At 44.4% G+C, this 23,673-nt stretch overlaps 1 protein-coding gene across 1 annotated transcript in view; it reads right to left on the reverse strand.

The window, feature by feature from the left end:
• Positions 1-1,356: 1,356 nt before the first annotated feature.
• The window catches only part of RSPH1 (radial spoke head component 1), a 372,437-nt gene continuing 350,120 nt past the window's right edge, over positions 1,357-23,673 (reverse strand). The window contains exon 9 of the mRNA XM_069635651.1: positions 1,357-1,558. The gene's annotated coding sequence lies outside the window, so the exon portion shown is untranslated. The remainder of the gene's footprint in view (positions 1,559-23,673) is intronic.

Raw genomic sequence — 23,673 nt, forward strand, 5'->3', positions numbered from 1 at the left:
GGCAGATTGTTCAGTTTAAAGTACTGAGTGGGATGAAGGAGGGGGATAAAATAATGAGCACCGCTCCCTTGTCTCCCATGGACTTTCCTCCCCTATCCCAGGAGTCCCTAAATCCCAGGTTTCCCCACTAGTGATGGGTAACATCTACTATTTACGCCAAGCTTATATGACTGCGTAAAGGCAGATGCCTTATCTGTCTATCTTCCTCTGGGGTTCTTCCAAATCTACTTATCCCAACTGTATTTAACAGAGGTGATGGTTTCTTTGTGCCAATTGCAGACACACTGGTCCTTACACACACTCACCCACTCATCTGTCTCCTTTACCTTGGTCTTACTACTTTTTCTTCCAAATCTACTTATCCCAACTGTATTTAACAGAGGTGATGGTTTCTTTGTGCCAATTGCAGACACACTGGTCCTTACACACACTCACCCACTCACCTATCTCCTTTACCTTGGTCTTACTACGCCTGTTCCTTCCCTCTCCTTTGCTATCCCCAAATCCCCTCTCGCCTTTTCTGTTCCTTTTGATGTTCCTCGCTCTCCTCCTCACCTCTCACTGCAGCCCTCTTCACTCCTCTCAATCCATCCCCTTTTCACCTCTCACAATACCCAACCCAATTCTCACTACACCCTTCTCCTCTCTACTACTGACTCCACTGTTCTCATGCCACACCACGTGTTATAGGTACAATGGGTGAGAGTGTCTGTGACAGCGGCACTCGGGATTACATTTATATGTCTTTTTGGTAATTTTTGTGCGAGTGCAACGAGTCACCCCTCTGTGATTTCCTCTGGGAGATGAAAAGAAGACAATGGATTAGCAGAGGGCGTATAATGGATACTGCATGCCCTATGCCCCAACGCATTCATCATCTGTCACTATTGGTTATATAGAATGCTCCAATAGCATCACAACCCTTGCGCCAAGCTCTATGTCCACTTTTATATGGCCTCGCCTGGTTATAGGTTTATTCTCTTTTGAGACTTTTTCAAAGTACAGCTACAGGATTGTATAGTGCCCCTCTAAAGTGTAGTTTTGTTATAATTGTTTAAACCTATTTACTATGTTGTATGTACTTGTGTTTCTTAAATCCTTCACCAGTGTGTCTGAGTTTACCACACAAAGGGCTCAGGGTGCAAGGAAATTGTGTCAGATGCACTTTCCAACCTTTGGAATGCGAGTTTGCTCCATTATGTGATCACACTTACACACTCCTTAGGAACTGAGGCGTCTGCTTTGCCTGTTCAGTCTGTTTCCCAGGCAAGTGAATATGACCTCTGCAATAAAGTAGAACACAAACATTCCTTTGCATGCATTAACTTCATTGAAAGAAATCCACCAAACAAAGTCTATAGTATAAAATGAGTTTATTTGAAGAAAGCTTGTTATGCCAGAGGGCTGGGTGAACGAAGCAGAATGACAGCCATTGGCACAATAAATAAACCCTTGCTCAGGACGTCCTCCTCCAGCTCACTCGGGACCTCTTGATCTCGTGCAAGCTCTGCTGCTTTCTCGTTTTGCACCTGGATTCTCTCGTGCCACATCATCCCAGCTGTAAAGAGACAAATGGGAATCATGCACAGTGAATAGAGGGAGCCCTTGACTGCTCAACGTTCAGAGAACATCTAATTGAGGGGCCCTATCTTGATGTCAGGCTTAACATTGTGCATGTTTACAGAGGGGTAATAAAATGGCCTAGCATGAGGTTAACCTTTTCCGGGCAATTCTGATGCTTACCAGAAATGGAATTATTTTGGTTTTATAGCTTGTACAATTGCATTTCAGAATACTCCTCAGTTTGATCATGGTCAGGCTACTTAGAGCCTCATTTACAGTTGACCTGAAGGTGTCTCCCTAACAAGTCCCCGGGGATCTGTCATCCAGGTGGCCAGGACACAGCCATCGCTATTGGATCCAGTTCCTGGGGTGGACCAGTGAGGGAGGATCACCTGGATGGGGGGTCCTCGGTGAGTGGGATACCGATGGGTGAGATGCGGTATTCCCCTTCCTGTTACACCTTTTCCTGTGTACACCTTTTCCCCATCCTCTTACGGAGGACATTCCAAACCACTGCCCCCCTTTCTAACTAACACTTTTGCACAACACAAAGGACAACAGACTAACACCAGAGCCGTTTAACTGACATGTCCCAATACAAGGTCAGGCAAAGTCAGACATTTGATCTGAATCAACACCCCTTTCCCTTCCCCACAGGTATAAAAGGTGTAGCCAGAGAGCACAGTATGAGCAAGCCGAGTACGGCAGACAGAACGACGAGACGGCTACAACGCGGCAGTTCAAAAGAAGGAGAAAGGTGTCAGGAATCGAGAGGGTGGTTAAGAGAGAAGTGTCCTTGCCCTTTTCATCCCAAGCCCGCGGAACCTTCACGGAAGAGATCCTAAGACCGTGAACAATAGTACAAGTGTCCTGCAGCAGATAAGACCAGGTGCAGAGGAAAACCGGCACCACGTGGGTGCTAACTCGAGAGACTCTAGTCGAGTCCCGTATGAGATAAACTACAAGTACCAGAAGGTCATTGGGAGCTCCGGCAAAATAGGTCAAAGTGGTCATACATGCAGTCGAGCAACATCCCCGTACAATCGAAAGACTTTGATCTACCAACATTGAGAAGCCAAGGGAAAGAAAATCCAGCAAAAGACAGAGGGGTCCAAGCCCAACTGAGGGAGATCCAGAGGTGAAGCCATCACCCAAAGTTGATAAAGGAACTGTGATATATTTTGGAATACGATTGAAAAGGGCCAGCACCCAGAAGAGGGGATCCAGGGGTGAACCCATCACCCAGCGAGCATTGGAAAAGAACTTTCATTTGTTAAAGGAACTTTTGTTTTTGTTGTTTGAACACGTCAGGTCCTCGAAGGCAAGAGACTCTCAAGTGAAATGAGACTCGGCCATCAACGGCCCTGATAACTATAATCTTGAAGGGTAAAACCTCAACTATCATCTCATGCTAGAAAAGCCCGAGAGGGTGGGTCTCCCAAGAGCTTCCATTGGAATTGTCGTCTCATGCTGGAGAAGCCAGAGACCGCACTGTACTTCAAGCTCACATCTTATCCCGTATCTAAAACGTGGGGAAGGGAGACCCAGGCTACTGCATCCGGACATATTATTTGAGAGCACTTCTTTCTTTTCTTGAGAACTATCCCACACCGCTTTTTGTACTAGGAATGCCTCATTTGATGGTCGACGCTTGCTTCCATCTTAGATTGAGGTTTAGATTAGGCATTTTTCCAACCTGCATACACCATTCATTGTTCAATAAACACCCTTGAACTGTGATCACGTATATCTACCTTACTTGTTGTTACCATGAGTTCCTCACACTTTGAAGTAAAACAAAGTAGCAGTAACGGGATGTCACGCGCCGCCGCCTTCCGTGGTCCCTGTGGTCCAGATTGCGGCTTGCAGGCCGCCATTGAATTGACCGTCACGTTTCTCCGACGTTGACGGCAGCGGTCTAGCATTGCGGCAACAGCGGACAGGGAGGCTTATTAGCCACGCCCTCCCTGTTCACTGTGCGTTGCAACCCGCTTCGGTCAGCCTCCCTGCGGCTGCTCTCTCTCGGTTGCTACAACGCTAGTTTATCTCTTTTCCTGTGCTTTCTCTCTGGGTACTGCCTCCTCTAGGCACCGCTACGAAACACTTTCTCTCTCTCTCTGGGGTCTCTACCCCACCTCTTTCCCTCGCTCTGTTCCCGTACTTCCGCGCTTGGTTTCCATACCTCTTTCCCCGTTTGCTCTCCGGAGCTTTTGGTTGGTTCCCTTACCTGGTGTCAACACTCCGCTGGCTCCTGGCCCTGTCCACGGCATCCTTGGAGTCTGCATTCCGCTCTACATCCTCCAGAACGGACATCAGCTACTGCTTACCTACAGTTGGGGTTTTTTGTGCCCTGCGGGCTTTATCCCCTTCTCGTCTCTTTCGGGAGAGGGGCCACAGGCGGTGCTAGTTAACAGCATAGCACTGTGGCTTCCTTCCGGGAGAGAGAGACTCTTACTCAGAAAAAAAAGAGAAGAAGAAGCAGGATTATCAAGCCCGCCGACCGCAGATTTCTTCAGTTCTGGACTATTTGTCAGGTGAGGAGGAGGAGGAAGAGGGAAAGTCGGAGTTGTGGGAGGTTCAGCCCCAGGGGGCTGACAGTTTGCAACGCCAAGATCCCATGATGGCTACCACTGAACAATTGCAAGAGGTGGTGACCGTGGTACAAAGCCTCTCAGCAGAGGTATGCAACCTTTCTGTAGAGTTACAGACATTGAGGACTGAAAACAATGTGCTGAAACAACTAATAACTGCCCGGGAACCCAGATCGGTAGATTTGCCACCCATGGCTTTACCTTCAGGGAAGTACAACGGCACACTAGGGATGTAACAGTATAACGGTATACCGTTAAAGATACCGTGAACCACTCAATTGAACAATAATAACCGTCACATTGTTCATACCGGTATACCGTTTATACCGTTAAGTGTGCTTTTCAATCTGATTTGGAAAGGCTGCAGTAAGCAGGTGCTGGGCAGTCTTGGTCTTGCACCGTTGGATGTGCCATCTGCCAAGTAGTTTCAGTTGGAGCAGTCTTTAATGCCATTCCATAAACCACACGTGCCTGACACAAAATCAATATGTTAGCAATAGGAAGAATAAATACAGGGCCAAGAAGGAAAAGGGTTTACTTTGGGTTGGCAGCTTTGGGGTTTATTTATAATGGCTAATGTTTGCTAAACATATGACAATAGGGGATTTCCTTGGTTCTATCATTGAATTTACATATAATAAGTCACATTGAGAAATTCACTCATCTCTGTGGGTATTCCTTGCTGCCATACCAAAGGGTAACATGTCCGTGATTACTGAACACCTTTTGGCCTGCAAGTAAACTAAAGGCTGTAACGTAAAGAGAGCGTGCGTGTGCGTGTGTGTATGCGCTCAAGCGTATACTACCATCAGACTCCATTGATCTGTGGCATGCAGGTTATCAAGATGGCAACATGTTCATCTTCACCAGTAGCCAGTGGGGGGGCTAAAAGCCTAAATGACCACTTAAGAAAAGCTTTTCAATTTGCTTTGCCAGTCGGAGCAGGCCCCCCCTCCTCCTCTCCACACGTGTGTCTGGTGGAAGCAAGGGGTGGCATTTCAGTGGAAAGTATGTTGAAAAGCCCAATTCTGGCCCTGGGTGCCTGGTTTTGTTTGTGATGACAAATCTGACAATTTATAACCTTTTAGAAAATATTTGTTAAGATTGGTTAACTCCACCTGCTATACCGCGATAACCATGATATACTGTCATTTGGCAAGCAGGTTATCGTACCATCATAAAACTAATACCGTGACATCCCTACGGCACACCCAAGAAATTAAAAGAATTTTTGGAGGCTTGCAGCATCCATTTCGCATTTCGGCCCAACACTTTTCCCACCGGTCATGCCCAGGTGGGCTTCATGATTTCCAATATGGCCGGAAATGCCTTAGCCTGGGCCACCCCGTTAGTGGTGGGGGCCGATCCGGTACTGCAAGATTATGAGGCCTTTATTGCAAGACTGAAACAGAACTTTGAGAGGCCCGAACTAACCTTTTCAGCAGGTGAGGATCTGTTAGATGTGCGCCAAGGCCAGACAGACGTACTCACTTACATTTCCATCTTCAATCGACTGGCCATTGAAGCTGGATGGCAAGAGCAAGCTGTTTGTCATATTCCGAAGGGGTCTACGAGAAGACATTAAGGACGAATTAGCCAGATCTCCTCGACCAGCCTCTTTCCCCGAATTGTTGGCAGCAGCCGTCCAGATTGAGCATAGGCTTCATGAGCGAAGACTGGAAAGACGGAAGAATCGTAACCCGACTTTCTCTACAAGTTTTCCTCCTTCCACCACCACAGCTCCTCCACGCCCAGATGAACCGATGCAGATCGGTACTACTCGTCCTTCATTGTCCTTGGAAGAAAGGAAGAGACGGAGAGATTTGGGGTTATGTGCATATTGTGGTTCTGACCAACATCAGATAAAGAAATGCACAGAGATTCCATCCCGAAAGTCGGGAAACGAGAACCCTCGGTCCTAGGAGGGACGGGAATCCGAGGGAATTTTGCCAGTCCCTATGTGTCCTTATCCATGGGTCCCGCTAATCAGTTGGAGGATTCACGACTCATGGTGCTCAAAGTACTACTAATGATTGATCAACAGAAGATTGATGCCTTGGCCCTATTGGACTGCGGGGCAGCCGGCAATTTTGTAGATACCATTTGGGCAGACAAGGTTGGCCTACGCAGAATCAACCGGAAAGAAGACCAGAAGGTGCAAGGAGTGGACGGTAGTCCACTTAGCTCTGGACCCATCACGCAGACCATCGAATACTTACAGATGTCCATTCAACAGCATTCTGAATCAATTCAGTTTGACATTATTCGTGCTGCACATTTTCCTCTCATTTTAGGGATCACATGGTTACGCAAACATAACCCCCAAATCAACTGGTCTACTAACAGTATCAGTTTTGATTCGGGGTTTTGTCAAAAGGCATCTACTACAAGGAGGTAGTTGTCCATTCACCATCCGCACCGACCACAAAAATCTGCAGGTGCTCCAGAACATGGATTGTGTCAATTCTCGCCAGGCCCGATGGGCACATTTCTTTGCCCAGTATGATTTTCGGATTACCTATATCCCTGGTTCCTAGAATCTACTAGCAGACGCATTATCCCGGAAGGAGGTGTCGGAAGGTTCCAGACTTCAGCCACCAGAAAGACTCTTTCCCAGGAATCGGGTGTTCATCCAGGCGGCCAGTTTCCTCAAGCAAGTTAAAGAAGCTACCGTTCTGTCTCAACACAGTGAAGTAAAGGAAAGATTCACGGAAAAAGACGGACTCTTGTTTCACGATCATCGACTCTTCATACCCTCTTCCGCCCTCTGACATCAGGTTGTGAAGTGGTGCCATGATCACAAGACGGCCGGCCATAGAGGACAATCCAACACGGTGGAACTGATTAAGAGATATTTCTATTGGCCAGGGATTCAAGCTGAGGTCAAGAAATGTATACAATCCTTCAACATCTGTAATAGCAGTAAATATCGTACCACCAAACCTTTGGGTTTACTCGAACAGGGTTCAGTACCCCTGCATCCGTGGAGCCATATCTCCACTGATTTCATAGTGGACTTGCCGGTTTCTCAAGCCTGTACCTGCATCATGGTGACCATCGATTCCATGTCCAAACTGGCACATTTCTCTCCTCTTCCCGGATTGCCCACTGCGGCTGAGATGGCTAGTGTGTTTCTTAGGGATACATTTCGTCTCCACAGCCTCCCTGATAAGATCACTTCTGACAGAGGCAGCCAATACATCTCTAAGTTCTGGTCAGCGTTGGGTCAGCAGTTGGGCATCGAAAGGGCACTCTCCTCAGGTTTCCACCCACAGACCAATGGGCAGACAGAGCGATTGAACGGCACTCTCGAACAGTACTTACGTTGCTACGTCAATCAGGAACAAGACAATTGGGTGTCGCTCCTTCCGACGGCAAAATTTGCATATAACAATTCTCGGCACTCTGCCTCTGGTCTCACTCCATTTTTTTGTACTTATGGGACTCCTCCCCGCTCCATATTTCCCAGTGTCTCTCTTACTTGCAATCTCCCTGCAGTGGAGGACACGTTGTCCATGATACGGGAGGCCCACAGGACAGCCAGATGCAGTCTGCTGGAAAGCCTAATAGCTTACAAGACTCAAGCTGATCGTCACCGATTGGGGGTGCCAGAGTGGAAGGTGGGCACCAGGGTATGGCTTGCTACCAAGTTTCTACCCCGGTGGACCCGACCGTCTAAACTTCCCGCCCGCTTCATTGGTCCGTATCCAATTGTGGACAAGATCAACCCTGTTGCCTTCCGTTTGAAATTGCCCCCTTGCCTACATCGAGTGCACCCTGTTTTTCACTCCTCCCTCCTTCGTGAAGCTGGTCAGGGCTCGTCTGTTAGATCCCTTCCATTACGGGCTCCGCCACAGGTTGATGTAGACTTCGAGGTGTCCCAAATCTGTGATTCTCGCTATAGGTGGGGTCGCCTGGAATATCTGGTGCATTGGAAAGGGTATTTTAGAGCTGAGGATTCCTGGGAACCCATTTCACATCTCAAAGCCCCGGTTTTGCTCAGGAGGTTCCATAGGGCGCACCCTGGCAAACCGGGGGGGGGTGCAGTATTGTGGGGGGCATACTGTCACGCGCCACCGCCTTCCGTGGACCCTGTGCCCAGATTGCGGCTTGCAGGCCGCCATTGAATTGACCGTCACGTTTCTCCGACGTTGACGGCAGCGGTCTAGCGTTGCGGCAACAGCGGACAGGGAGGCTTATTAGCCACGCCCTCCCTGTTCACTGTGCGTTGCAACCCGCTTCGGTCAGCCTCCCTGCGGCTGCTCTCTCTCGGTTGCTACAACGCTAGTTTATCTCTTTTCCTGTGCTTTCTCTCTGGGTACTGCCTCCTCTAGGCACCGCTGCGAAATACTTTCTCTCTCTCTCTGGGGTCTCTACCCCGCCTCTTTCCCTCGCTCTGTTCCCGTACTTCCGTGCTTGGTTTCCATACCTCTTTCCCCGTTTGCTCTTGGTTGGTTTTGGTCGGAGCTTTTGGTTGGTTCCCTTACCTGGTGTCAACACTCCGCTGGCTCCTGGCCCTGTCCACGGCATCCTTGGAGTCTGCATTCCGCTCTACATCCTCCAGAACGGACATCAGCTACTGCTTACCTACAGTTGGGTTTTTTTGTGCCCTGCAGGCTTTTTCCCCTTCTCGTCCCTTTCGGGAGAGGGGCCACAGGCGGTGCTTGTTAACAGCATAGCACTGTGGCTTCCTTCCGGGAGAGAGACTCTTACTCAGAAAAAAAAGAGAAGAAGAAGAAGTAGGATTATCGAGCCCGCCGACCGCAGATTTCTTCAGTTCTGGACTATTTGTCAGGTGAGGAGGAGGAGGAAGAGGGAAAGTCGGAGTTGTGGGAGGTTCAGCCCCAGGGGGCTGACACGGGATTACAACACTTTTACTGCCCTGCCAAATGTAGAATTTCCATCTGAAACTTGTAAAACCACCTTGTTTTGTGTGGAGAACATCTTCTCCACTCAAAACCATTATGGCATACAGTAATTACCACATGCGGTAATAACTGTATGCAGTATTATGCAACCACTGTGGGGTCCTACTGGACCCCAAAATATAGAATAACTGAAGAGTGCACATGACCCTACATCATGTAGACCCTTCGGGTTCCACATGTAGTAAAATGATTCGAGTTTGTCAGTACTTCCAAAGGAAATACCACCAAAATCTTAGTGTCTTTGCTCATGATCAAATTTTCAAAGAAAATGGTTTTGATTGCAACATTTTAGGAATACAAGTGGAGTAACTATACTCTGTGAAGATTGTATTGTTACAAGTACTCAAATATGAAATATTATGTCAAAAGCTGAACTTGCAGCAGCATGTTTGTGGGTGGTGTGGGTCGTGGAGGATGAGTTTTTTTCCAGGGTAGGGTGAATTTTCTGATTGAATAAATATTCATCCAGGAAGTACTATATTTCCAGTTATTAGGTAGTTATTAGGTAGCATTTTCAGTAGATACCCCCATTTCAACAAAATTCCTAACAATGTGCACACTTTTTAATTACTTGCAGGGGAATCTTTAGTCACTGTAATACATATGTCTGTATTGTATAGAAATAATTTTACTATTGTATCAGGCTACACAGACATTCATAAACATTTATGATAATATTGACAAAGTAATGCCTGCAATGAATTTGGAAAATCTGTTTCTTATGTTACAATGTTCGCACTGTTTCACCATGGATAATAATGTATGTTATTGTTGTATTTTTAAACTGTCATATGTTTTATGGGATGTAGCCTGAAATAAACTTGTATGGTTCTGATGATGCAGGGGAATGTGTTAAAAGCTCACAGTTATTTCCAAAATTGACAATTACAAAAGCAACATAAAATAAGGCATGCAGAACGACTGTAATTATTATGATTGTTGAAAACATATTTATTTTTCAACATAATTAATTCATATAAAATAAACTCTAGAATTCTTTTAAAACTTTGATGCAATTCCCTCTACGGACCCCCAGAATGCTCAGCACCAGGGAAGCCATCTCCGTTTGCTGTACAAGCCCTTATATGCCGTTCTTGTGACCCACATGTGGGAAGGAAGGTAGTGTGGTCTATGAATCTGGGAGGATACCCTTACAGCAGAAATACTGTTACAGGTAAGTAATGTTTATCTCCTTTTCCAGCAATGAGCCTTGCACAGATTGATGAACTTAGAATTGATTCCCTATCAGTATACTTCGATGAGGAGGAAGCTTTCACTGAGAAGATTTACAAGGGATACCCAAACACACCTATGAACTAGCTGCATCTTTGTAATGTAAGCAATAATGCTTCCAAAAAGAATATGTGGGCTTCCATGTTACAGCCTTTCCAACTCTCATCTAAGGAAGTGTCCCTTAAGAGGGCCAGAGTTACCACATTTCCTCTTGCTGAATGTGCTCTGATGGAGCTCCACTTGCCTTCCGAAAACCTAGCTAAAAGCAAAATACAATTCATCTGGAGATAAAAATTGATTTGTCCTTTTTTAAACAAAAAGACTTCTAGCCAATTGGAAATTCGTTGTAGTTTCTAAATAATATCTGGGCCAGCTTCCACATGTGAAGGACTTAGTGACAAGGGTTTATGTATTGTTTAATTAAGGTGGACATCAAATGCTATGAGAACCACCAGGTCTCAGTGGAATAGTGCACACAGGATCATGTCCTAACAAACACCCTCAATAACTCATCTGGCGATACCAGGGTTACAAGAAATGCTATTTTTAATGTTAAGAATCTCTGATTGCACGTATGTATTGGCTTGAGAAGTGAGGGCTTTTTAAATATCCAATGCAGGCGATGGGCTGCAATTTTGGGAAATGTATGTTTCAATCCCCATGATGCATTGTGATTAACCATGATGTATTAAGAATGACACCTTAAATGTGGATTTCTTCATGGGTATAATTTTTCATGCATTTATGGAAGTTATAATTAAAAAAAAATCCTGATGTTTGTATAATGCTTTCTGCAGCAGTTTTAAACATTTCATTGCTTTGTAAATAGCACCTGTCAATATTACCAATGTAATGCCTCTCCCAGCCCTCACCTCTCTTTGCTTCTCTGACACCTTGGTTCTAGTCTCACCTTTCTTGCTGCTCCTACTTGGTATCCTCTGCTGGTGATTCTTCTCCCCTCTTTTATGGTATTCCTCAAGGCTCTGTTCTTGGTCCATTACTCTTTTGTCTTCAAACCATTACATAATCCTCAATTATTCAATCCCCCTATCGCCCCCAGATTGCCCTCTCTTTAATTTGCCCTGTCTGACACTCTCTGCTTTGATAAGTCATCCTGTCTTTCTGCTGTTCAATCATGGATGTCTTCTCACTTTTTACATCTTCCAAAACTGATATTCTCTTCTTTCCTGCTTCCTCCCCTTCCTTTCCCTCCCCAGGCCTCTTCTTCCCGCCTTCTATTAATCCCCTTTTCTTAATCCCCTTTTCTTAATCTTCTCAGAATTATAGGATTACTTTTGACTCTTCCCTTTCCTTTTCTTCTCACATTTATATTACTGCTCGAATGTGTCACTATTCTCTCTACAATATACGTTGTATTCAACCTTTTTGTCTTTTCATTTGGCTATGTTTCTTATTTTTTCTTCTATTTTTTCCCCCCGAGACTCGTTTATTGTTCTGCCCTCCGGGTAGGTATTCCATCCTCACATCTTTCCCTCCTCTGCTCAGTCTTTAACTCTGCTACTCAAAGTTCTTTTCTCTCGCTCCCCTGGATCTTCTATTTCATTTTCTCTTCTCTCCCTCTTCCTTCTTACTTTGGTCTTTAAATGCTATCCGTATCTGTCTTCTCTTGTGTCTCCCTATTCTCCTTCTCATGTTCTCCATTCACAACATCTGCATCTTCGTTCAGTCTAAAAAAAACCTGTACTCCTCACTTTTGCTCCTTTTCTTTTCTAGAAGACAGCAGGCTGCAAAAGAAAGCGATTGTGGGTTTAAGGGATATGATATGATATTTAATTTATATCGTGCTCGTACACAAGTGTAGAGTCATCCCCCATGCTGATATAAAAGGTCTGGTCTCATTGGCAGGATCCAGGAGGGCATCGCCCCAGTGGGTCTCCAGGTATCACACATTTCTCTGCTCAGTTCATCACTATCAAGAGAAGGTGGCAGCTGCTCATGCGTTTTATCTTGTGCAATACCTTTGACACTAACTGGACAGGAGAGAACGCGTAAAGCGTCTGTCCATCCGATGGACAGAGGAAAGTGTCCCCCTGCAATTCCATGCTCTCCCCCTTTCAGGAAGCATACAGCAGGCCATTCATGTTGTGCTGAGTGGCGAATAGGTCGAGTATCGGATTCCCCCAAGCCTAAAGAATGAGGGTCAGCACTTACCCTGCAGCACCCACTCAAGGGTGCGTATGATTGCGCTCAAGGCATCTGCCCTGACATTATCCTCCCCAGCCAGATGACAGCCTATCAGGAAAATGTAACATTGCAGTCCCAAATTTCCAGAGATAATAGGTAAATGGAGTTCCCTCTGGACCATGAACGCGACGCAACCCGAGAGGGATGAGTCTGTGTATAGGGTCTTGGTAAGGGGCAGCTAAGAAGGGCACCATCCTTCTTGAGATTGCTTTCTTTCATCCACCAATGGAGGTCCGGTGTAATGATACTGGAATTTGTATCAATTCTGTATGATGTTGTGTATCCGGATATCAATGCACAGCGAGGTAAAGTTGTGTTAGCCGGGCATGGGGAACAACCAAGATGCACATGGCCATCAAGGCCATCAGGGCCACCAGGCACTGAAACATGACTACGGGCAGGCACGCGCTTCTCAAGCATTCCTTGAATGCTGAGGATATGCTCAGGGACTGCTCGGCAGAGGGCTAGATCTTCCACTGTACAAAATCCCAGACAAGGCCAGTATCTTGCAATCTATATGCGTTAGGAAAGCTTTCTCTTTTGGCAACTTTCCCTCCATATTCTATGAACCCCCAAATGTTTTACTTTTGTTATGGAACCTGTCCAGACTTTTTACAAAGAAGGTAAGCCTGAAGATTCACTTCCCTGGCATTTTGCTCATTTTATCCTCCAGATTATCAGCACTGGGAAACTATATTTTCCTTTTCTCCTTTTTAACAGTGCATAAAGCCTCTTACAATGCTGTGCAATGGTGATACTTTTATATCACCCTAGTCTTTTAAACGTGGGATTTTTGGTTACTTTTATATGTGCCTAAAGACAAGCTGGCGGCAGCAATTACATTTTTACCATTGTTGCGTTATTTCTAGTGTGCACATTCACGTTTACTGCGTATGGGTACGAAATGTGGCTAGTGCCTGGCCGCGTCGCATGCTTTTTCACTTATTCTTATATCCTTCACGCCTTCCTGTACTACCAAGATGATGTCCTTGTATGTGGCAATGATGAGGTGGAGCATGATAGACGACTAAAAAGGGTGTTAAACATATTAGGAGAGGCTGGTTTAACGATAGCATCAGAGAAGTGTACATTTAAAGCAAGTAAAGTGGTTTATTTAGGCCACGAGATCACAGCTGAGGGAGTCAAACCCAAAGAGGAGGCTATTGAAGCCATAAGGAAGATGGAAGAGCCCAAATCAAAAGCAGAAGTGTTGTCGTTTTTGGGGTTAGTCGAATTCTATGGCAAATTCATTAAGAATTTGTCAGGCATGTCAAGACATATGAGAAGGCTTACCTGTAAAGGTGTGATATTTAAATGGAGTGATGACTGTAAGAAGGAGTTTGAAATGATAAAAAAGTCCATAATCAATGATCCCATTCTAAAGACATTTGAAGAAGGGAAACGCACATTACTTTTTGTAGATGCTAGTGATTATGGCATAGGTGCGGTTCTTATGCAAGAAGATTCAGAGGGTCTGCACACTATAGCATTTGCCTCAAGGTCACTTAAAGATCCTGAAATTAGATATTCAGTGGTTGAGAAAGAAGCTCTTGCTTGCATATGGGGAGTTGAAAAGTTCAAAAGGTTCCTGTGGGGAAGGGAATTTGAGATCTGTACTGATCATAAACCATTAGTTGGTATTTTTACCAAAGGTGGGCTGGAAGGAGTATCGAGACGCATTATGAAATGGGTCACAGCTCTTCAAGGTTTGCAATTTACCATGATTCACATTAGTGGTGGAGTCAATGTGGTGGCGGATGCCTTATCAAGGTCTATTCATAAAGAAGACCATATCAGTATAAATCAATCTGATCAGGAAGAAATTTTTGAGATTTTCCAAGTACATGATTCCCTGAAAAAAGATGAGTGGGATAAAGCTAGTAGTGAAGATTTAATGTACCAGAAAACTTTAACATTGGTTAAAGAAAACAGAATAAGGAACTACAAAGGTGATATGGGTGGATTTGCCAGAGTTAAAGGGGATTTATGGATTCATGACAAATATCTACATAGAGGGCATCAGATGATAGTTCCTCAGGGTATGAGGAAACAGGTAATTGAACTAGCCCATGAAGGACATTTAGGTCTAGCTAGAACTAAAGGTATAATAAGATCTGAGTTTTGGTGGCCTGGAATTGATAAAGATATTGAAGAGCAAGTTAAGGAGTGTCCAGAGTGCCTTGAGGGAAACAAGGGTTTAAGTGTACAAAAAGTACCTATGGTTATTAGGGAAAGCCCGCGTGTACCATGGGATGAGATTGCGATAGATCTTTTAGGACCATTTAACATTGGAGGGACCAGAGACAGCTACTTGCTGGTGGTCATAGATTTATTGTCCAAATGGCCTGAGATATGTTTGCTTAAAGATATTTCCAGCAGCAGTGTTACGAAATTTTTGGAGCAACTATTTTGGAGAGAGGGTTTTCCCAGAAAATGTTTGTCAGATAACGGTTCCCAATTAGTGTCCAAGGAATTTAGAGAATTTTTGAATAGGAATGGAATTGAACAGACAAACACCTCTCTCTATCATCCCCAAAGTAACGGTTGCGTAGAACGCTTCAATAGGACATTGATTCTCATATTAACATCTCTTATACATATCCTAACACTTCCCATATAAGATCACGCAATTGCCCGGGAAAGCTGTTGCTTTTGCTGGCTATTGATGTGTGTGTGGCCCAGAAAGGGGTGGGGCTGTCTGGTCCCATTCCACATCGGTGGTGCCTGAGAGTCAAGGTGTGTGGCAGGAGTGAAACCCACAGTGGTCCCTAATTGGACCACTGCTGGCTGTTTGAGTGGTGCAGATCCTTACCAATGGTGGGCTTGGAATTGATTTCAGCCAGGATTTAGGATATGAAAAGGACTCCTGCAGCCATTCCTTCAGATCAACGTTGGAGCCAAGTATCCTTTGTAGACGAGCAGCTGACTGAAGATCCATGGACGGCTACCGAGGAGGCCCAGCATCCATTCTTGTGCTTGACCTGCTGACACCCTGCTGGACTATCTGATCTGTGAAGGCCCCGAGCGGTGCTTCAACGCTTGGACTGGTGGGACCAACCAGTCTCCAAGTATTCCAGAGGATCCAGCTGTCCTGAGCCATCGGAAGTGTCCCTAGGCCACCAAGTGGACTAATCAACCCAACAGTGGGCTACCTCGGTAGAATTGTTGTCGTTCCCTGTTTGTCGCTGGAACTTGGGATGGTCGCCAGCTCATGGGATAAGTCGCCTTCCTGCTGAATTTTGGGGTACCAGCTTCAAGGGATCCTGCTTGGAAGTTCTTGAACTGCGACTAGAAGGACTCCTGCTGTCAACTGTGTGCGGTAGCTGCAACTGGAACTCGCCTTCCCCATCTGGTGAAGTGTCTTCTGCATTTCTTCTTCATAAAGGGTTGCACTCTGCTCGTGGAACCCACCGGAAGAATCCTTGCAACCGCCGCTCCTGAGCACCTCTCATTGGAACAAACAGCACAAAAACCTACCTCTTGCGACCCCTAGTTGACCCACATAGTAAACTGGGAAAATCGGAATGGGGTATGGAATTGCAACGCATTCCCCTCCCACTGTTCTCCTTAGAATAAACTTTTGTTATTCTGTTCCATGGCCTTTTGATCATCAGATCTAAAAGCTTGTATCTAAAACAAAAGAATATTATTTTACATACCTATAACATTGTTGAATATCTTCTGGACATTTCAACACCACAAGAACTCTTCCTACATCAGTCCCCATTCATCATAGGGATTGGACTTCTAAAGTTAGGGTATAATTCTTTTGAATTGGTTTCATTCTATTGCATCACTACTTTCCTTCTTTTTGTTGTCCAAGTTATTGAATGCATCTCTAAGAACCTAAAGGTGACTGTATATATGTTTTATAATTGAGCATTGTGTGATATAATCACCTGCTCGTTTCTTTTCCTAGTGTGTGTGTGTGTGTTTATGGGACTAGAATAAATATAGTATTTTTGTACTTACCTGTCTAAATTGAATTACTGTGTGCTTCACTGTGTGGATTCATTGTGGACCCCTGACCCCACTCACACTCACCTAAGATTAGCCTTATCATTGTCATTACATAGATTGGGTTTGGATAACCTCTCTGAGTTCCCCTGTTCACTATAACTAGGGTGGCCTCCTAATATCTATCTGCCAGGCCAGATTCTAGAAATCCATTTTAGCAAGGTCTGTGTTTGAGTGTTGAAGTTTGAATCCGCTCACTGCCTCTAACTCGTTGATCCTGTGGGGTCACCTAATGCATGCAACTTGCATGTGCAGAACTTGGGCTATGGGCTCTGTGCAAGGCAGTTCCACCAAGGGAAGCACCCCGGTATAGTGGCACATGTGCCCCGAGCTTGCATAGTAGCCTGAATGTGCGGAGCTCGATTTAAGATCTCTTTGAGCCCTCCCGTGTGTACATGGGGTGAACTTTGCTTGTGCTTTTTTCTTTTTGTGACTATGGGCCTCATCACAAACAGGGCGGTAAGCCCTAAAGGCACCCCAAATACCGCTCCACCGTATCATGAGCTGGCACAATCACAACCAGCACAATTACAGTCGGCGGAATCTGCGCCGATACCATGAAGCACAATCACTACTGCATCAAGTCCCTGTACACGCATTGCCAGAGATGATGTCAGGAATGACAGACTGGCCCGCCAGCGACTGATAGACAATTTGGCACTAATACTGCTGACCGTCCCAGTGGTAACGCTAATTCCGCTTGGCGGATATTGTGCTGAAATTCCACCCAACTCATGATGAGGTCCTTTGTCTGCTCCCAAGACAAAGCTCGAATAAAAAGCCACAGGTGTCGCAGGAGTTCAGGTAGGTCAGGCAAAAACTATGTGGGTTGCTGGAGGAAAAAATAAATGGACAACCCGCACAGCGCTTGAACCGGTTGGGTATGAGACGCAGAGGGGGATGATTACATTGGGGAACAATAAGGTGCAGCTGCAGTGCCATGCTCCATTCCGACCAATGTGAAGAAAGGGCGGGGCACACAGAGGAGGTATTGTGTGGGGGCATGGGTAGGGCACGCCCACGCTAGTACTTACCACACAATTGTATGGAATTCTGCATTGCAACAGGCTCTAGTCCCATCCCATTCCATGGGAGGTACCACCTGAGCTAACAGACTAGGACAATCAGATCCCCGTCTCTCCCTCCTCCCCCTCCTCCCCGAACCAAGACTTTAGGAAACAATGACACCCCTCCCTCCCAGTTGTGCTTTGTGCCCTTTTTCTGTATTATCCCTACTCTGTATTTTTTGTTTTTTGTCTCTCTACTCAGTATTTCGGGTATTTTTTTTTTCACAATGTAACTAGCGCCTAGATATCCAAGGAGTCAGTGTGCTGCAACAAATGCAAACATAAAGAAAGAAAGAAAGAAAGAAAGAAAGAAAGAAAGAAAGAAAGAAAGAAAGAAAGAAAGAAAGAAAGAAAGAAAGAAAGAAAGAAAGAAAGAAAGAAAGAAAGAAAGAAAGAAATAAATTGAGGGGAAAGGCATGGGACATAAGAGTAAGGAAGTAACACATCTGTGTGGAACCTCCTGGTAGCCTTGTTTGATATATCCTGGCAATCTTAATAATAACATGCTTTTGTAGGGCACCTATAGCCTCAGTAAGTGCTAGTAGCCTCTCTTTACATAACGTGTGACACTGCAACCAAACGCAATGGCACTCTACTTGCGGACAGATCCCATAAAGGAATACTTAACCCAATGAGTTCTATTCACATCTTGTGACAGATCCAAACGTTCTGTCCCAAGCAGTGAAGGCTCTGAGATTCTCTGCAACTGTTTGCTTCTTCTGCTAAACTCGGGTTTTCTTAATGGAGAGGCTGGGCAGTATAATTGCCCAAATGTGCTTTACACAAGACATTATTAGTAACACATTTTGATTGTGCACATTAAGGGATTAGGGAAATAGCACAATGAGGATGCCCACTGGGCAATAGGAACTGAATACCACAAACAAATGAGGCTTCAAGCACCCCAGTTTTCCTTCTGGGGGATCATATATACTCCACCCCACCCTGCATCTGGACCAAATCAGACTCAGATTGCTCTGTTTCAGGCAGGGCCTTGGGACTTGTGGTATTCTTTCTCTGGCTTCAATGATGGGTGGGGTGATTCTAACTCTGAGTCCTTGGGGTTGCCATACACAGTAGAAATATGATCATACATGTCAGGATGGGGCAAAAGGTTCTGAGAATCACCTACTCTCGGTGGACCTTTTGTGCGGAGGACAGAGGTCTGTACCCTACTCTGGATTGCAAGGTGGACAATGCCTCCACAAGTTACTCAATCTCAGGGAGTTGTACGGTGCCCAGTACACTGCTTGATCCTTGATTACAGTTTGGTCCTCCAACCTCTGGTCATCATCGTCTTGTTTCCACATCTGTGCCTCGGGCGGGCATCTCCTCTGGAACTTGCTGTGAGCCTTGTGCCCTGATTCTGAACAGTGGAGAGAGTGAGATGCACCCTACACCCCATATTCTCTTTCAAAAGCAGCACATCAACTATGCATGCAATCAATAAAGCGATGTGAACAATTATCAGAAGATGGATCTGAAGAAAATGTTATCACTCGAGAACCAGACTTATCACCCATTAATTGCCATTTTCAGTATGGCAGCTGTTCGATGTGCAGTTCACTGTTAAATCCAGCAGAATTGACATAGGTTTCAAGCACCCCTGGATTCAAAATCAGTTCTCAATTGTAGCATCAAAACGGTGATAGGTGCTAATCCTTTCCTTGTCTCCAATTATACATTGGAAAGACTAAGAGGGAAGTCAAACACGTATCTGTGAACATCACAGCTGTGTATGGAATGAAATTGCTATGAATAACATATCATTGATAAACAACAGAGAACATGCCATAAAATGGACAGTACTAAAATTAATTGTTCATCAGGGTAGCCATGTTGCCAAGACCATTATGTATACATTTGAGCAACAATCAATTTTTCTAACCTGGAGCTTTAAAAGGGGTTTCAATGAGGTAATTAATTGGAAAAGTTCATGACCAATTATGTGTCTACTTCTTCATTAGTTGGAAATATTTCAAGAATCCCCTATAAATATTCAAAGTGAAGATTTCATACCAAAAAATTGGTTGATACGAAAGGTTTTCGTCTTAATTGGTCCTGACTTGACTTTTCTTTAAGCGTCTTTACGTTAACTAATATATGATAACACACTGTCCCGCCATGTTATGAATGTCATTTTCATAACCAACTACTAATATTTAACTCATGAAGTACATGTTTCTGCTTAACTAGCAAACGGTATGTAATTACACATCTAAAAACATACAGTGTTAAAACCTCAACACCTAAATCTCGATGTGTACAAACAGGCTTCTGATAAGCTGCATTTCAGTATTTATTGTAAATCAGGAAATATATCATGATAATGTATCTATATACAGGATGACACGCTGTGCACGGTACAATGCATGTAGCATCATGACATCATTGCGTGAACATGAGGATGCAGCTGCTAAGGTTATGACAACTGAACAACAACATGAGAATGTAGACATCTTCGCAACTCTGTAGAGCATGTAGAGCGAATGGAGGCAAGCTTTTTATTCCGTAGAAAGCAGTAGTACGCTCACACTTTCATTACGAGCAAAGCATACAAACTACCATCCTTATGACATTTTCTTTTCTAATCATTAGGTACCTACAAGGTGCACGCTCTTAGACATTGGAATATTACAAAAGTGAATACCTTTATCTAGTGTATCATTCTCCGGCCCCCCGCTTAGAGACCACTATTCCAATCTCTTTTTATAAAAAATAAATAGTTAACTTTTCCAGCCCTTCATTTGAGTCATTATTCTAAACACTAAATCTAGATGAGCAATACCAAATAGTGCCTATCCTTGTTTACCCATAGGACAGAGCACAGTCGCTAAATCACTAAAAACGTACCTTCCTCTTTGGACCCTACTGCTAACTTATTACAGTGTTGGGGGTGGGGGGATTTAATCCCCATTAGTACCCGGGTAGGGAGGTGTGGCGGACCCCAGTCAATGGAGAGGTTCAGAATGCAGGCATTACCAGATGGTAATCCCGCCGGCCTGAGCCTCCTCAGGGCTGGCGGCTGCCATCTCCCCTCGCCAGGGAATGAGGTATGTCTTCTAACCCCCTTCCCCATTCTCCCCATTTCTCTTCTCTCGCCACCCCCACACTTACCTGCTTTTCACGAGCGCACAAGCTGGAAATACTTCTGTCTCCAGTGTGTCTGCTCCCGATCTGTGACAGGCCGCCATGGAAAGGAAGAAGGGACCACATGTAGTCCCCTCTTGATTTCCATGGCAGACTTTTTTTGTTTACTTTTTTCCTTCTTTCTTGAATGGCTCCTCTAGAAAGGGAGAAGAGACTATGTGTAGTCCCTTCTCCCTTTCCATGGTGGCCATTTTGTTTGTTTACCTTTTTTTATTGTTTTCAATGGCCACTATCAAAAGGGAAAATGGATTTTGTTTTCCCTTCCCTGGAGGCCATTTTTAAAACTTTTTTTTTTTTAAATGCCAGAGCATTTCAGAACAGGAAAAAAATGCTTTTAGTACTCTGGTCTACTAGAATCCGGATTATACATTTGGCCACACTAATCGATCCACTAAACCAGGACAACATTCCCTAATTATACCAAACACTCTACAAATATTACCACCAAAGCTTACTACTCATTCTTAAACCTAATAACGAATGCATTATTCAAAACAAATGCATCATTATTCAAAATATAAACTTGACATTCGTCCTAGCATACTGCTTATGGATGGCAGCACATCTGTCTTAGACAAATCTAATGATGTAATGTACATCCAAGCATTTGCACACAACATGATAACCTTATGAAACCCAACTCTGTGGACGAACGATGCAACCAACGAACCTGCACAAGAACACCCAAGCAATATCTCCTCTTTAGGATGTATTCAGTGGCTGCAAGGACACGGCCTACAGAGGGCCATACACTGGATACAATATTTACACAGGACGACTACATTAGCGTAAAATCAACCACGCAGGCCAGAAAGAAAAAAACATGTTTCCAAATGTATTTTGGTACAAGATTTGTCTCCAAACACAGTCACCCAATGAGCAGATCCTTTATTCTATCTATTCTGCATTTGATGCCCTGGTTAAGAGTGATAACCTAGGGAGACATTGTTTATGTCGAGCAGCTGGAGCTGAACCCTTTAGCAGTACCATTGCTTAGTATATTATGTCGTACGGCACAATGGCACAGATTTTCCTAAAATGGGTTATGACTTCTCATTGTCAATAGGCGTACCTGACTTCCACAAGTCAAAGGATCATATTAAGATCTTTTGTGACCAATCAGGTAGAAGGATCGTAAATGCAGACATAGAAGTGGCAATTGATCATTGGGAATGGTTACCTGGTGTCTTGGAACCCCGATTAGATAAGCGCCCCTAACAAAGAGTCCCCAGAACTGAGAATTTGCTCTTGGACTACCCGGGGATTTAGACACTGTTTGTGTCATGGGGAAGAGGGTACACAATTGACAGGCCAGGACATGTTCCTTATATAGGAATATTTCCTTAGAGACCAGTATTGTTGAATGGACAGAATATATTTGTCCAAGCAGCAATGAAAGGTGACGAAGGTAGGCCCATGGGAGGTTTGCTTACTAGTATTCCTAACACTTTCAACTCTCAAAACATTAAAACAGAGAAACAATTCTAACGTGTTGCACATTGAGGTGAAAATAATTTGGTCAGCGTTAATGTCTATGATCCACCTGGGGAGAGTGTACTAAAAGCATACACAAAGTTATTGAAGAGGTGTATGACAAAATGGATCAGAATAACAGTAATACTATCTGTATTGTGACTGGAGATTTGAATGATTGTTCTGGAGAATTGGCAGAAGGAGGTAACGAGTTGGGACCGCCGTCCACCCTTATTTCCCCTATAGATTCTAATGGTAAGACATCCAACAGGCAAGGGCTAAGATGGCTGACATTTATGATCATAAATAATCTGTGTATGTAAAATGGTCGCACATGGGGGGATATAACAGGACAACATACCTGGTCCATGGAAAAGAAAACATCTACCTTAGATTATTTCTTTATTGGCTGGGAAAACTATCACATGGTCAAACCACTAAGTATTAAATATTTACATGTTAGTGACCATGCACTGGTCTCTTTAACGCTCTTCATTCAAGTCAAATCTCGAGTCAAGGGAAACATTGGGGGATTGGAAATTAATGCCAAATTAACTGCATTACATAGGGGAAATATAGTATAGAGATAATAAATAAATACATCAATAGCCTAAGCTATGATTCTCTGCAAATGTTTGCACACTATAAAGTGGAAGACCTAAATAGCAGGACATATTATCTTACTGGGCACTTTGGCTATTCAAGAAAATATCCCAGATTCGGTTGCGATAGAAAGTGGCCTGCCTATGATGTAGCATTAGCTTTGAATAAAAGTCTGAGGAGAGCGGACATTCTTAAAATATTTGTTGCCACCTGCCCTGCTGGTTTCGAAATACATGGCCTTAATGAGAACCTGAAAAAATAAATATTCTAATTGGCTGAAAATGCATACGTATTCAATCACTAGTGCTAACCGGCAACTTATGCTACGAACATTAGCAACATGGGATGCTAAGAAGTTCTGAAATCTAGTTAGTAAGTACAATAAACCAGCAGGGAGTCACATAGTTAAGTGTGTTGATGAAGAAACCTGGTCTAGCTTCATTAGTGCACAATTTTTCTTTTTCACTCTAATCACATTTTGGATCCACCCACATTTATGGGGACAAGTTTTGATATTTCTTGGTATTCACAAAACATCAGTGACTCATGCATTAAAAAATGGAAGGCCTCAAGAGCAACAGGGCCCAGCCGCCTAACAAATGTAATATTGAAGAGAAGCACAGAGGTTTGGGAGCACATACTAATGTGCTATTTCAACTAAATAGCTGCAACAATAGGATAGCAGACTCCTGAACAGAGTCATGTTTGGTGCCCGTCTGAAGAGAGTAATGTTTGGTGCCCGTCTGAAGAAAGTCATGTTTGGGGCCCGTCTGAAGAGAGTCATGTTTGGGGCCCGTCTGAAGAGAGTCATGTTTGGGGCCCGTCTGAAGAGAGTCATGTGTG

This window comes from Ambystoma mexicanum, chromosome 7p, assembly GCF_040938575.1.
Source record: "Ambystoma mexicanum isolate Mex_15411 chromosome 7p, UKY_AmexF1_1, whole genome shotgun sequence".
NCBI classification, from domain to species: Eukaryota; Metazoa; Chordata; class Amphibia; order Caudata; family Ambystomatidae; genus Ambystoma; species Ambystoma mexicanum.